Here is a 13822-nt window from a genome sequence, read left to right on the forward strand (position 1 = left end):
CTTAAGACAAAGGAGGGAGTAAATTTCCTTTCCATAACTGTATGTGGTGATTAAATCAGGCAAAACAAGTGGATATAAAAACCCACCTCAACCCAACCCAACAAAAAAGCCATCGTGCTATCTCTAAACTTAGAAATTGATCTCTAAATATTTGAAATCATCATGTGAAAAATGTAAGCTATGGAGCCAAATGTTGCAATAGAGTCTTGATCTCCCTGGTGTTTTCAGAATGCTAAAACCAAAACTTTGGTGCTGGAGAAGACTCTTGAGAGTCCCTTGGACAACAAGATCAAACCAGTCGATCCTAAAGGAAATCACCGCTAAATATTCACTGGAAGGACTGATGCTGAAACTGAAGCTTTGGCCACCTGATCAAAAAGCTGACTCATTGGAAAAGACTCTGAAGCTAGGAAAGATTGAACAGTGGACATGAGTCTGAGCAAACTGCAGGAGATGGTGAAGAACAGGCAAGCCTGGCATGCTGCAGTCCATGGAGTTGCAAAGAGTTGGATATGACTAAACAACATCTATATATACAACATCTATATATATATATATTTAGATTATTCCATCCAAAAGCAGAATACACACTCTTTTCAAGTGTACATGGAACATTCTCTAGGATACATGACATGCAAGGCCCCAATACAAGCCTTGATAAGTAAGAAAATGGAAATAATATCAACGATCTCTTCTGACCATAACACTATTGAGACTAGAAGTCAACAGGAAAACTGCAAAAAGCACAAAACCTTGGAGGCTAAACAATATGCTACTAAGCAGCCAATGGGTCACTGAAGAAATTAAAGAAGTAATAAAATTAATAAAAATACCTGGAGACAAATGAAAATGAAATGATCCAAAAATCTATGGGAGGAAGCAAAGTTCTAAGAGGGAAGTTGTAGTGATACAAGTCTGCCTCAGGAAACAAGAAAAACCTCTAACAACCTAACCTGATGCCCAAAGGAATAGGAAAAGAATAAAGGAAACCCAAACTGAGAAGAAAAGAAATCTTCAATATCAGAGGAGATAAGTGAAGAAAAAATTGAAAAACAGATAAGATCAAGGAAACAAAACAGCTGGTTTGGGGAAGAGGGAAACAAAGCTGATAAACCTTTAAAAAGACTCAATCATGAAAGAAAGGGCGAGGGCCCTAACTGATAAAAAAAAAAATAGAAACGAAAAAGAAGCTATAACTGGCACCACATGAATACAAAGGATCGTTACTGCTATAAGTAACTATACATCAGTAAAATAGACAAGCTATTAGAAATGGACAAATTCTCTGAAATGTACAATCTCCCAAGACTAAACCAGGAAGAAATAGAAAACACCAACAGACCAATCACAAGTACTGAAATTTAACCAGTAATTTAAAACTCTCAACAAACAGAAATCCAGGTCCAGATGGCTTCACAGGTGAATTCTGCTGTACATTTGGAAAAGAGTTAATAACAACCCTTCCAAAGCCATTCCACAAAAACTACAGAGGAAGGAACACTTTCCAATTTATTCTGCGGCCAGCATCACCCTACGGCCAAAACCAGACAGATAAACCACAGAAACAAGAAAGTCGCAGGCCAGTAACATGGATAAACATAGATGCAAAACCCTCAGTGAATTAGCAAGGAAATCCAGGAATTCATTAAAAGGACCACACATCATGATCAAGTGAGACGTATCTCAATATCCACATACCATTGTGATACACCACAGTAAGAAATCAAATCAAAGTCAAATTATTGTCTCAGCAGGTGCAGAGAAAGCTTTTGACAAAGGTCAACAGCCATTTATGATAAAATCTGAAAGCAGGTATAGAGGGAACGCACCTCAGCATGAAGGCCATACACCTAAGTGTGTAGCTAACATCAGACTCAATAGTGAAAAGATGGAACAATTCTTCTAAGGTTTAGGGACAGGACACGGATGTCCACCCTAGCCACTTCTATTCAATATAGTTTTGAAAGTCCCAGTGACAGCCATCAAAGAGAAAGCAATAAAAGGCATCTAAATTGGGAATTAAACTGCCACTGTTTCCAGGTGACATGGTACTTTCTACACACAGAAAATCTCAAACGTGCCACTGGACAACTACTAGAGCTCAATGAATTTGGTTAAGTTTGCAGGATACAAAATTAATATACAGAAATCTGTTGTATTTCTGCTAACAAGCTATCAGAGAAATTAAGGAACCAATCCTATTTACAATCACATCAAAAAAAATGAAATAACTAGGAATAAGCCTACCTAAAGTGGCTTAACACCTGTAGCGAGGAAACTATAAAAAGACACTGGTGAATGAAATTGATAACAGCACAACTATATGGAAAGATTGACCGTGTTCTTGGATTAGAATAATCATTATTATTCAGATGACCTTACTACTCAATGGCACCTGAAATTCAATACAATCCCTATGAAATATCAATGGCAGTTTTCACTGACGGGAACAAATAATTCTGATGTTTGTATGGAAATACAAGAGAACTTGGATAGCCAAAACAACCTTAAGTACGGAGGTATCCCATTTCCTGACTTCAGACAGTACTACACAGCTAATTGAAACAACACTGGCCAAAAAAGGACACACAGACCAATGTAAAAGGACAGATTCCAGAAAGTAACCCATGCACTTATGATGAATCAACAAAAGAGGCAAGAATATTGGGGAAACACAATCTCTTCAATAAACGGTGTTGGGAAGACTGACAGACACAGGTAAAAGAATGGAATTAGAACATTCTGTAACACCACCTAGAAAAATAAACTCAAAATGGATTAAAGACCTAAGGGTATGACCAGAAACCATAAAATTTCTAGATGAAAACATAGGCAGACATGTAAATCACAGCAATATCTTTTGTAATTTCCTAACAGAAACAAGCAAAAACAAACAAATGGGACCCAATTAAACTTAAATACTCTTGCACAGGAAAGGATACCACTGACAAAATGAAAAGACAACCTGCTGAAAGGGAGAAAATATTTGCTAATAACATGACCAATAAGGGGTTAATACCCAAAGTATATAAAACATACAACTCAGTATCAAATGAACAATCTGATTAAAAAACGGGCAGAGAACCTGAACAGATAGTCCCTCCAAAGAGGAAATGCAGATCGCCAAGAGGCACATGAAAAGGTGCTCAACATCACTGGCTCATCAGGAAAATGCAAGTCAAAACCACAGGGAAGTTTCACTTTGCACTTGTCAGAATGAAAAGTAAAAAGCATTAGTCACTCAGTGGTGCCTGACTCTTTGTGAACCCATGGACTAAAGCCTGCCAGGTTCCTCTGTCCTTGGGAATTCTCCAGGCAAGAATACTGGGGTGGGGCAGCCGTTCCCTTCCCCAGGGGATCTTCCCCATCCGGGGACTGGACCTGGGTCTCCCACACTGCAGACAGAGTCTTTACTGGCTGCCCTCAGAAAGATAGGAAGCACTGAGGAGGCTGTGGATTAAAGGGAGCGCTCCTACACTGCTGGTGGGAATGGAAATCGGCGCAGTCACTAGGCAGAACACAGTGGTGGAAAAAATTAAAAACAGGACCAACGAGATTCAGCAAGAGATTCAGAGTACACGTACTGCTGGGTACATGTACAAAGACAACGACACCACAGATTGGAAAAGAGACACGCAGCCCACAGTTCCCGGCAGCAGTGTTTACAAAAGAGGCAGCAGGGAGAGCTGAGCCCGCCCGGGCCCGAGGTCACAGGAAGAGGGCGCGCCCTTCCCGACCAGCCCCGTGCTAAACGCACGGCACCCACCACGAGGCCCTCACCCACCACGAGGCCCTCCTGCGTGGCGGTGAGCACGCACTCTCGCTGCTCTGCCCCTCGGGCCCCAGCATCTCCCGAGAAGGTCCACATCTTCTCAGCATCATTCCATCCCTCCAACTGCCCCGGGGCGCCTGGCCCGGCCTCCCTGGCCCCTTCCCCCTGGTGCCCGGGCCTGTCCAGGCCTCTCCGCAGCCCTCCTCCGCCGTCACTCATCACTCCCCTGACCTTCGGCCCTTCTGCTTGATGACGGTCAGCCCACAGACATGCAGCGACAGCTCGCAACAATAAGGCCTCCTGGATCTCACTCCTTCAGCGGCCACGTTTCCTCTTCACAGAGCCCTGAAAGGGCCTCCGGTACCCACGACCCCGTGTCCCCGGCAGCACCCACCCTGCCACGGCAGCACCCACGTCTGACCCTTCACAGCACTCACACAGTCACTTCCCGTTCTCAAGGCTCCTCCCTGGGGGTCTGGGACACAACCTCCTCTTGCTCCCTCCCCCCACCGAGCCTCCCCACCACTGTGCTCTCCAGAGGCGAGCCCCCCTGCCCAGGGGTCCAGCCAGGCCTGGCCCTCCAGGCTCCCAGGTCTCACCCCTGCTCCAGCCGCACAGCCAGCTGTCCCCAGGGTGTCATCGAGCTCCACTTCACCCCTAACCGGCCTCTTCCCGTCTTTCCTCAGCCTCCTCTGCCTCCGTGAAGGGCACGGCTTCACTCCCCGGTGTTCAAGCCAATCCTCCCGGGATGGCCTGGATGCCACCCCACCAGCACGTTCCGTGGGCTCCACCTGCAGGACGTGCCCAGCATGCACACCTCCGCCTCAGCCTCGGCTCCTCACCACGGCCCGGTCCATGCGGCAGAACCACCCTGTCCCTGAGTCACCACACAGGGGCCCTGCTCTCAGGGTGAGAGCCCCCGTCCCCACAGCCCAGCCAGACTGCCCGCACAGCTCTCCACAGTGGCAGGTCCCCACTGGCCCCGGGGCACCATCCCCCCCACTCCTATTTCCTCACTTAGGGGCCAGGACCCCAGGCCCTGGTCTGGTACAACCGACAGACGCTGGAACAGGTGTGAGCTCTCCTCACTACTGGAAATTCAGGATAAACTGGCAAAAATACACAATAATTTACACTTCTCAGTGAACGGTTGGTTTTAGAAAGCCAACCATCATAAAACAAGAAATGACAATTTCTTGTCATAAGACAAGAAATGTTTCGTCAATATGTAACGGGTTTACTATATTTTAATGGTTCCCACAAGTGAAAACCAAGACAAGCATGGCCCCAGTCCAGCAAATCCCGGCCCCAAGCTCTCCTCTGTGGAGTCAGGAGGCGGTTGGTCCTGACAGTAGATGGTGAGGACGCCGCCCGCCAGGATGCGCGTGGCAGCTCCTCATCCTCAGACCCCGGCGCTGTCTACCCCCAACGCTTGTCAGGACAGCAGAAGAGCCAGGCGAGAGGGAGTCATTCCTGCCATGGACTTTCCCGTGGGGGCAAGGTCAGGCTCACCTCCCACTCTGGAGGCGACCCTCAGGAGCAGGGTGGGGCCCCAGCAGGAAGCCGGTGAGAGGGAACACCAGGGGTGGGGACGGCTGCTGAGCTCCTGTCACAGCAGGACCGAGAGCTGAGTCCTCAGAGCCTCCAGGACGGACATCCAGGATCAAAACGCAGCAGACACCATGTCTGGTGAGGCCCCTCCGCAATTCACACATGGTGCCTTCTCCCCGTCCCCAAGTGGCGGAAGGGCTGGGGGCACTCTGACCCCACTCATGGGGGCTCCACCCTCCTGATCTCATCACCCCCAAAGGCCACACCACCACCTGGGCATTTGGATTCAACCTGAGTTTTTGGGGGATACACACTCAGACCATAGCAGAATGACCCCATTAAATGACGTACAGGATTCAAGCCGAGGGCAGGCAGGGGCTCAGACCTCGTTATCGCGGGGAAGGGGATGAGCAGTCCGGGGAGCTCCGGCTAATCTGACTCAACAGGAATCTTGCTAAAATGCGATAATGAAGAGACAGACCCCGAAGCCTGAGGAGTCAGGACCTCGCCGGGAACCACTCAGAGGAGCCCGACTAGAGTCTCATCCAGAAGAGACTATGACCCTCCTCTGTTCCGGCCCCCAGTGCAGAGGGGCCCACAGCATTCCTGTACCCCGAGTCCTGCTCCCAGAACTCCACAGGCTCCCCCTGAGGCAAGTGACAGGCAGACCTGGGAGAGAACTCGGGTTTACATCACCAGGACTCGATCACACAACATGAGTCACGTGAACTGGTAGGTGTCACTGCATACAGAGCTCGCTAACTCTACACTTCACCCTGCGATGTGTACAGACTTCTGTCTGAATGGTGCACACACCGTTAATACTTCACTGCTAAAAAATGCTAACCAGCACCTGAGCTTTCCAAGTCGTTCCAGTAAGATCACTGATCACAAAGAGCAGAGGGCGCCTGTGTCCACGGGAAACCCCCTGCATGGGCAGCAGCTGCCTGGGAGAGATGTTTACTCACTGATCCAGGGTCCCCTAAGGAGCACCCACGCTCAGTGCAGGACCACCCTTGACCCCCTGGCCCCTCAAATGATGGCATTTCCCACAGCGGTCAGGGGACTCAGCCCTTGTCCTTCAAGTTCAGAGTTCACCGTCTCTAGAGAGCTGGGTCTGGAAAAGCACTACTGACGCCTGTCCACAGTCCCTGGATCCTGGTCACACAGAAGTCCTGTGGCCCTGGACCTCCCTGACCTTCTGCCCCCACTCAGAAGGCGCTCCAGCCAGGAGGGAAGACGGCCCTGCCTCCGAGTTCTGAACAACTGGAAGACTAACCACTTCTGATGACGTGTGACATGGTCTTCAGGACCGAGTGGGAAGGCCGGCATCTGAGGATGCTGAGCCCGGCGGCACCGGGTTGCCCATCAGCGGCTTTCCGGGGATGGAGCATGCAGGAGCCCTCCTAGACGAAATCTCACCAGTACTGTCACTGTTAGTGGCCAGGTTCATTCTGCTGGGTGCACAGTCAGCCAAGACGCTGAGATGCCAAGGTCGTCAGCAAAGAGGGCTTTTTCATTAGGCAGCCAAGTGTGGAGACTGGAGAACAAATCTCAGGTCTGCTTCCCAGGAGGTGCGAGACTGGGGTACTGATGGGAGAGTGAACAGGGCCACGTGGGCACCGTGATTAAAAAGGTGCCTACCTGTCCTTGTGCACAGGCATGACGAGGCTCCAGGCCTCTGCACGGTCACAAGGTCACCAGTGCACACGCAGATCCAGGGGAGGGGTCAGCGGTCCTATCCCATCTCAACCAGCTCAGCCCAAACTCAACAGAGCTGCCTCTAAGTTCCTAGAAGACAAACTGATTAGGCTCCAAACTGCCTGGAGGACACTTAAGCCTTCACAACCTTGATTAGGGATGGCAGGTAGAATAGGGTTAGCCCACAGGTTCTGGGTTCAGTCCCTCACCCCCATCTTGTGATCGTGCCTCAATCTGGGGAAGAGGATGGTTCAGTTACTTTCTGCTGATAAGGGGCAGAGACCCAACAAGTGCTTGAAGAGTCAAACTACTCAGCACTTGTCCGAGTGTATTTTCTTATTTCCAGTTTCACTTTAACACTGACCCCAACAAACAAATACCTCCTGTATACCAGTTGACAAGGCAGCCACAGGCCCAAGGCTGGTAACTGAAACTGCAAAGACATACGCTCAAGGGGCACACAGAAAGCCAGCCATAGGTGATGTTCAGGATTTTTAGGGGTTTTATCTAGGGAAAGGAGGGGACAGGTGATCAGCCCAACTGATAGGTTACATCTGAAGTCAGTGAAGCTAGCAGTGGTCAGAAAGTTGACCAGCACAACCAAGGGGTAAGCACGGTCTGGTATAGAAGCCAGGTTCTGGAAGACAGAGCCATCGCCAGAGAGATTACCTTCTTCCACCAAAGTAGCAGAAATCCTCATCATTACCTATTTCTATCAAAGCAGAAGTCCTTCCAAGCTGGGGAGGTTAGAGGCAAAGTACTCACAGAAGAACACATCATGCTCATAACCTAGAAGTTGCCTTCCAAAGGGTGTGACTTGAACAAGCCACCACTGCAGCAAACCACTCACCTTGGTTTCTTTCTTGTAGCTTTTTTTTTCCCTTGCAGCTTCTGAAAAGCAACTTGAAGTCTGTCGGGGCTGCCCTGCCTCTGGGAGAAGCCTGTGTCGGGGCTGGGCTGGAACCAGCGAGGTCTGGACGACCTTGGCCGAGGCTCTCCTTCTGCTGTGTGGTTTCCATTGCCCAGCACCGTTCTCCTGAGGGCCCATCCAGCAGAGGTGGCGCTGGTCTTCTGGATGTTCATCTTTCAAGATTCTAGCCGAGAGGTCCCCTGTCTCATCCTTTAAAAGCATCTCCAGAAGGGTTTTGCTGTGAGTCCAAAGTTGGGGGTCCAGGTGTGGCAGAGCCCAGTCACGCCCAGGATCCCCACAGTGTCTCCTGGTGGCAACTGCGATCCTGGTTAGGGCCTCCCCACCCCCATCAGCAGGCAGCTCTCTGTTCTTGAGTTCAAAACCTTAAATATTTAATAGAGCGTTGAGCATCTGTCTTCTTCCTGGACACCTTACAGCCTCGTTCAGCCAAGAAATTTAAAGTCAAACCTGTACCTGGTCTCAGGTGTCCTCTGTCTCAGAGGTGACCAGAGCACCATCTGCATCGTGGAGCAGGTTTAGTTTAGTTCAAGGTCCCCGCAGTCTGGCCAGGACTTCTCCAGCGAAGAACCCATAAGGCCCCGAGGAAGTGCTGTCCAGCAGTACTGTGGTCTAACTCCTCTATCTCCACCTTTCCACTCGAAAGCAGACTTGGGATTCGAACTCAAAGGCGTGCAGGAAAGGCCTCCTCCAAGTCCAAAACGGTCACCCAACAAGAGCCCCTGGACAAAGTCACGACCAGAATATGGGTTAGGGACAGCAATGCATTCCTACAATCGATTAAGTGCTCTTCAGTCAAGTACAAACACTCAAATGTGGACCAGCCAATCACGAAGTGACCAGCAGGAGCATACTGGGTCATACTGGAGGAAGGTCGTTAGGCATCCACCCCGGGCTTTGCTTCCTCCTCTTCATGGATACTGCATGACATCTGGGATGCCTGCCCCCTGCAGAGCCTGATCTGTACAGCTGTGGCGTCTCCCCTCTTCCCAGCACCCCCATCTGCCTATCCCCCAGACTCCCCCTCTGGGGTTCTCTCCTAGAACTGCCGCGGTAGAGCCTGCAACTCGCAGATCTTGCTCTAGTGGTGGTTTACCGTTCACCCGGTGTCCAGGTGCGGAGGCTACCCTAGCACTTAGTCAGTCAATCTCATCCCAGAGAGGGAGCGAGGCTGTCAGGAAGGGACAGAAAGCCACTAGGCGATCTTCCCCTGCTGGAGGAGAGCTTTTCTCTAGGGTCCTCTGACACCCCTTGTTACTAAGAGTCTCAAAAGAAAGTTTAGAAAGCTGGGTAGTTAAAACCAAGTTCCCAGACTCCCACATAGTGATTTCCCCGTCAAGTCACGCAGGGCTCCATGTGGGAGGCTGTGATGACTCAGCAGCATCACCCTTGGTTACTGTCACGGTCAGTTACCTGGGCACTGGGTATGCCACCTGCTTACCTTCTTTAGGGCTTCCCTGTGGCTGAGCTGGTAAAGAATCCACCTGCAATGTGGGAGACCTGGGTTCCATCCCTGAGTTGGGAAGATCCCCTGGAAAAGGGAAAGGCTGCTGCTGCTGCTAAGTCGCTTCAGTCGTGTCCGACTCTGTGCGACCCCATAGACAGCAGCCCACCAGGCTCCACCGTCCCTGGGATTCTCCAGGCAAGAACACTGGAGTGGGTTGCCATTTCCTTCTCCAGTACATGAAAGGGAAAAGTGGAAGTGAAGTCGCTCAGTCGTGTCCGACTCTTAGCGACCCCATGGACTGCAGCCTACCAGGCTCCTCCATCCATGGGATTTCTCAGGCAAGAGTACTGGAGTGGGCTGCCATTGCCTTCTCCAAAGGGAAAGGCTACCCACTCCAATACCCTGGCCTGGAGAATTCCATGGACTATATAGTCCATGGGGTCGCAAAGAGTCAGACACGACTGAGCCACTTTCACTTACCTTCTTTAAGAGTCTAAGGGTGGGACACTATCCCAGGGTCCCCTCTGCCTGCAGTAGGCACATTAGTGTGGTCCCACTATCGCATGCCCCATTTGAGGGGGGGGGTTTGAGGCCTCCTACCTTTTGCCGAGTCCCTCATTGGGGCCTCAATTTGGTCCACTCTGCCCTGGGTTCAGGCAGCCGCCAGCACAATGGCCCGTTTCGTTTTCCATCGTTTCCTTTTCTCTTGAAACTGGTCCCTGCAATTGCAAACTTAAGGACATTTCAACAAGCGAGATGTCGGCATCTTTATTTATTTATTTTTTAAATTTATTTATTTTAGTTGGAGGCTAATTACTTTACAGTATTGTAGTGGATTTTGCCATACATTGACATGAATCATCCATGGGTGTACATGTGTCCCCATCCTGAACCCCCCCCCACCTCCCTCCCCATCCCATCCCTCTGGGTCATCCCATTTCCCCAGCCCTGAGCACTTGTCTCATGCATCAAACCTGGACTGGTGTTCTGTTTCACATATGACAATATACATGTTTCAATGCTATTCTCTCAGATTGTCCCACCCTCACCTTCTCCCACAGAGTCCAAAAGACTGTTCTATGCATCTGTGTCTCTTTTTCTGTATCGCATATACGGTTATCGTTACCATCCTTCTAAATTCCATATATGTGCATTAGTGTACTGTATTGGTGTTTTTCTTTCTGGTTTACTTCACTCTGTATAATGGGCTCCAGTTTCACCCACCTCATCAGAACTGATTCAAATGTATTCTTTTTAATGGCTGAGTAATGTTCCAGTGTGTATATGTACCACAGCCTCCTCATCCATTCATCTGCTGATGGGCATCTAGGCTGCTTCCATGTCCTGGCTATTGTAAACAGTGCTGCGATGAGCACTGGGGTGCCCGTGTGAGAAGTCAGCATCTTTAAAGCCCCTCCCATCTCTTGCAGCTTCTTCTGTCAGTCACTCTGATGAATGAGAATCATAGGGACCATTTTAAATTCTCTAGGTGCTTGTGATCTGTATCTGTACTGCCAGTAGGCTTTACAGACCCTGTCTAGAAATTCTGAAGACTTCTCATTCAGTGTTTGTTTTACCTTCTGTACTTCATTAAGGCTTGTTTTGCCCCCCTCTTCACACCCTTGCAAGAATGCAATCTCTATAATGTTCACATTTCAGACTTTCCCCAACATTCACAACCCAACTGGGATCTGCTGTTCACACAGTTTTGGTTCCTGCAGCCCAAGCTGGGTCACCAAGGGTTTCTGTATGAAGCCCATCTGCCTCCTTCTGAGCTTTACCCTGCACTATTCTATGTTCTTCTGACATGAGAAGGGTGTTTAATACACTTTTGAACACCTGTCCAAGGCAGGTTGCAGGAGGGGAAAAAAAAGGTCTTCTATCCCCTGGGGTCATCTCTGTAAGTTAGCATACTGTTCTTCCAAATAAGTTCAAAGTTCTGGAAGAGTGGACTCAGATCCACCCCACCCACCTCACATTCACACTCCCAAGGGAGAGTTGCTTTATCAGATGTTACCCTACCTGAGTTTGGGTACCTTTCTGGCCCAATCGGGTACCCAAGTGAGTTTGACTGACAGCAAGTTGTCCACCTTTTCATTAGGACCAAGTAAAACAGGTTTCTTTCCTTCCTTGCAGGACTTTACATCTTCTTGGCACAGGTTTATTCTGATATAACATAAGAGACGATAAAAAAGCATTTCACCTTCCCATTTACAAAACAAATCTGGTTGAAAAGTTATATTATAACTTAAGAATCCATTTCCAGGCTGTTTTCCTGTGGAGTCTAAAGGATGTTGTAGCCATGCAGACATAGAATGAGTGTGAGTGTGTGTGTATGTGTGGAGGGGGGCAGTGCGGAGAGATAGAGGAGAAGAGGTAGGAAGAAAGCTACCTCTTCCTTGTGCATGGATTCATAAGTCAAGGTCACCCAACTTTGGTGAACACAGCCTAAAGGGAACCACAAGAGGGAACCTTGGGATAAGCACCTCCCATTCTGAAGTGGCTTTGCTTCCAGGGGTCACAGCAATGAAATTTAAGGGTCCTCACTGTGGTCACCAAGAAGCTTACTTCTCAATAGCCAATTCTTGTTTTTCTTACAGAAACTTTACTTATAACACAAAATGACGCAGATTTCATTCATTAGGTAAATAAACTGTATGCAGCCATACAATGATACAGTACTTGTCAATGAAAATGAAAAGACCACTGAAGCACTTAATCTGTATGAATCTCCAAAGAATTACTCTGAGTGAAAAAAGCCAAAGGTTACATACTGTATGACTGCATTTAAACATCTGTGAAAAGGGGAAATTACAGAAATGGAGATAAGGATGAATGAGGTAGCAAGGACAGGAGGAAAAGCAGGTGTAACTGTTAAAAGGCAGGCAAGTAAAAAGGTCTTTGTGGGCACTTAAACGTTCTGTATGTGACTGGATAGTGGCGCTTGTGGTAAAGAACCTGCCTGCCAACACAGGAAACATAAGAAACACAGGTTTGATCCCTGTGTCAGGAAGATCCCCTGGAGGAGGGCACGGCAACCCACTCCATTATTATTGCCTGGAGAATTCCATGGACAGAAGAGCCTGGCGGGCTGCAATCCATGGGGTCTCAAAGAGTCAGACACGACTGAAGCGACTTAGCATGTGACTGACTGTATCAGGGTCAGTATTCTAGCTGCTATGTTTAACTACAGTTTTTCTGGGTGTTATTATGAGGGAAATTGGGTAAAGAGCACACAGGATCTCTGTATTATTTCAACTGTCCAATTTCAACAGTTATCCACAAATACAAAGATTAATAAAAGAAGCTCTCCACATCAGCCCTCTCATCCACACACTTCTGTACTCTAGACAACCTCACGCAGATTAAAGTGTATTTTCTTAGTTTGTATAATTACAGTTGAGTGGTATATTCAGTTTATTACCCTTTTGGATAACTGTTTCTTGCACAGAACCAAGATCTGGGTCCGTTCTTTTAGCACCAGTAACCCAGCAGCCAATTCTCACCAGTTAAGACACAGACAGACGTGAACACAGACCAAATACCAGCGCCAGCGCCTCTGCCGCGGTGTGCGCGCTCAGTTGTGGCTGGCTATTTACGGCCCCATGGTCTGTACCCACCCGGCTCCTCTGTCCATGGGGTTTCTCAGGCAAGAGTACCGGAGAGGGTTCCACTTCCTCCTCCAGGAGACTTTTCCGACCCAGGGATCGAACCTGCGTCTCTTGCCTCTCCTGCATTGGCAGACGGGTTCTTTACCACAGCCACCCGGGAAGCCCCTCAGCTGCCAGACTTCACCTAATTGTCTCCAAACCCTCCAGCCTCGCCCCAGTCAGGACCTGCTGCCGACCTGGCACAGGCATGTCTCTTTGACTAGACTACACACCAGAAGACATCTTCCTACCCAAACCCCAAAACCACTTTTCCACCACAAAACGAAACCGAGCACCAGGGGTCAGGTGCCTGGGGAGCAGCCCTGGAGCAGAGCGGCCCGAGGCTCACGCTGGGCCTCTAGGTCCCTGAGGCGCCAAGTCGACGGGCCGAGGTCCCCGGTACCCCCTCCTTCCCGGCCCGCTTCCAAATTCATCACCAAGTTGGTTTTGTTTGACACAAAACAATCTGAGGTGAAGCACGGAGAGTGGTTACTCACAGCGAGACAACTAGAGGGAACGCCAAACTTTCAAAACGCCTCAGTGAAGCCCAAGTGCCCACGAGAGAGAGGCGGCAGACGGTTGACAGGGGGACGCAGGGCGTGGGGGGCGTGGACGTGGGGGCTCAGGGCGTGGGGAACCTGGGGGGCATGGACGTGGGGACGCGGGGCGTGGGGGATGTGGACATGGGGACGCAGGGCGTGGGGGCGTGGACTTGGGGACGCAGGGCGTGGGGAACCTGGGGGGGCGGGGACTTGGGGACGCAGGGCGTGGGG

General features: G+C 49.5%; 1 long non-coding RNA gene across 1 annotated transcript in view; it reads right to left on the minus strand.

The window, feature by feature from the left end:
• The window catches only part of LOC145516283 (uncharacterized), a 33442-nt gene extending 19620 nt beyond the window's left edge, over positions 1-13822 (minus strand). The window contains exons 1-5 of the long non-coding RNA XR_014061260.1: positions 13547-13822; positions 11422-11565; positions 10000-10131; positions 9394-9483; positions 7875-8674 (exon numbers count right to left, since the gene is read on the minus strand). This is a non-coding gene — a long non-coding RNA (uncharacterized LOC145516283). The remainder of the gene's footprint in view (positions 1-7874; positions 8675-9393; positions 9484-9999; positions 10132-11421; positions 11566-13546) is intronic.

This window comes from Giraffa tippelskirchi, chromosome 8 (assembly GCF_054371585.1).
Source record: "Giraffa tippelskirchi isolate mGirTip1 chromosome 8, T2T-mGirTip1v1.2.pri, whole genome shotgun sequence".
Lineage (NCBI taxonomy): Eukaryota > Metazoa > Chordata > Mammalia > Artiodactyla > Giraffidae > Giraffa > Giraffa tippelskirchi.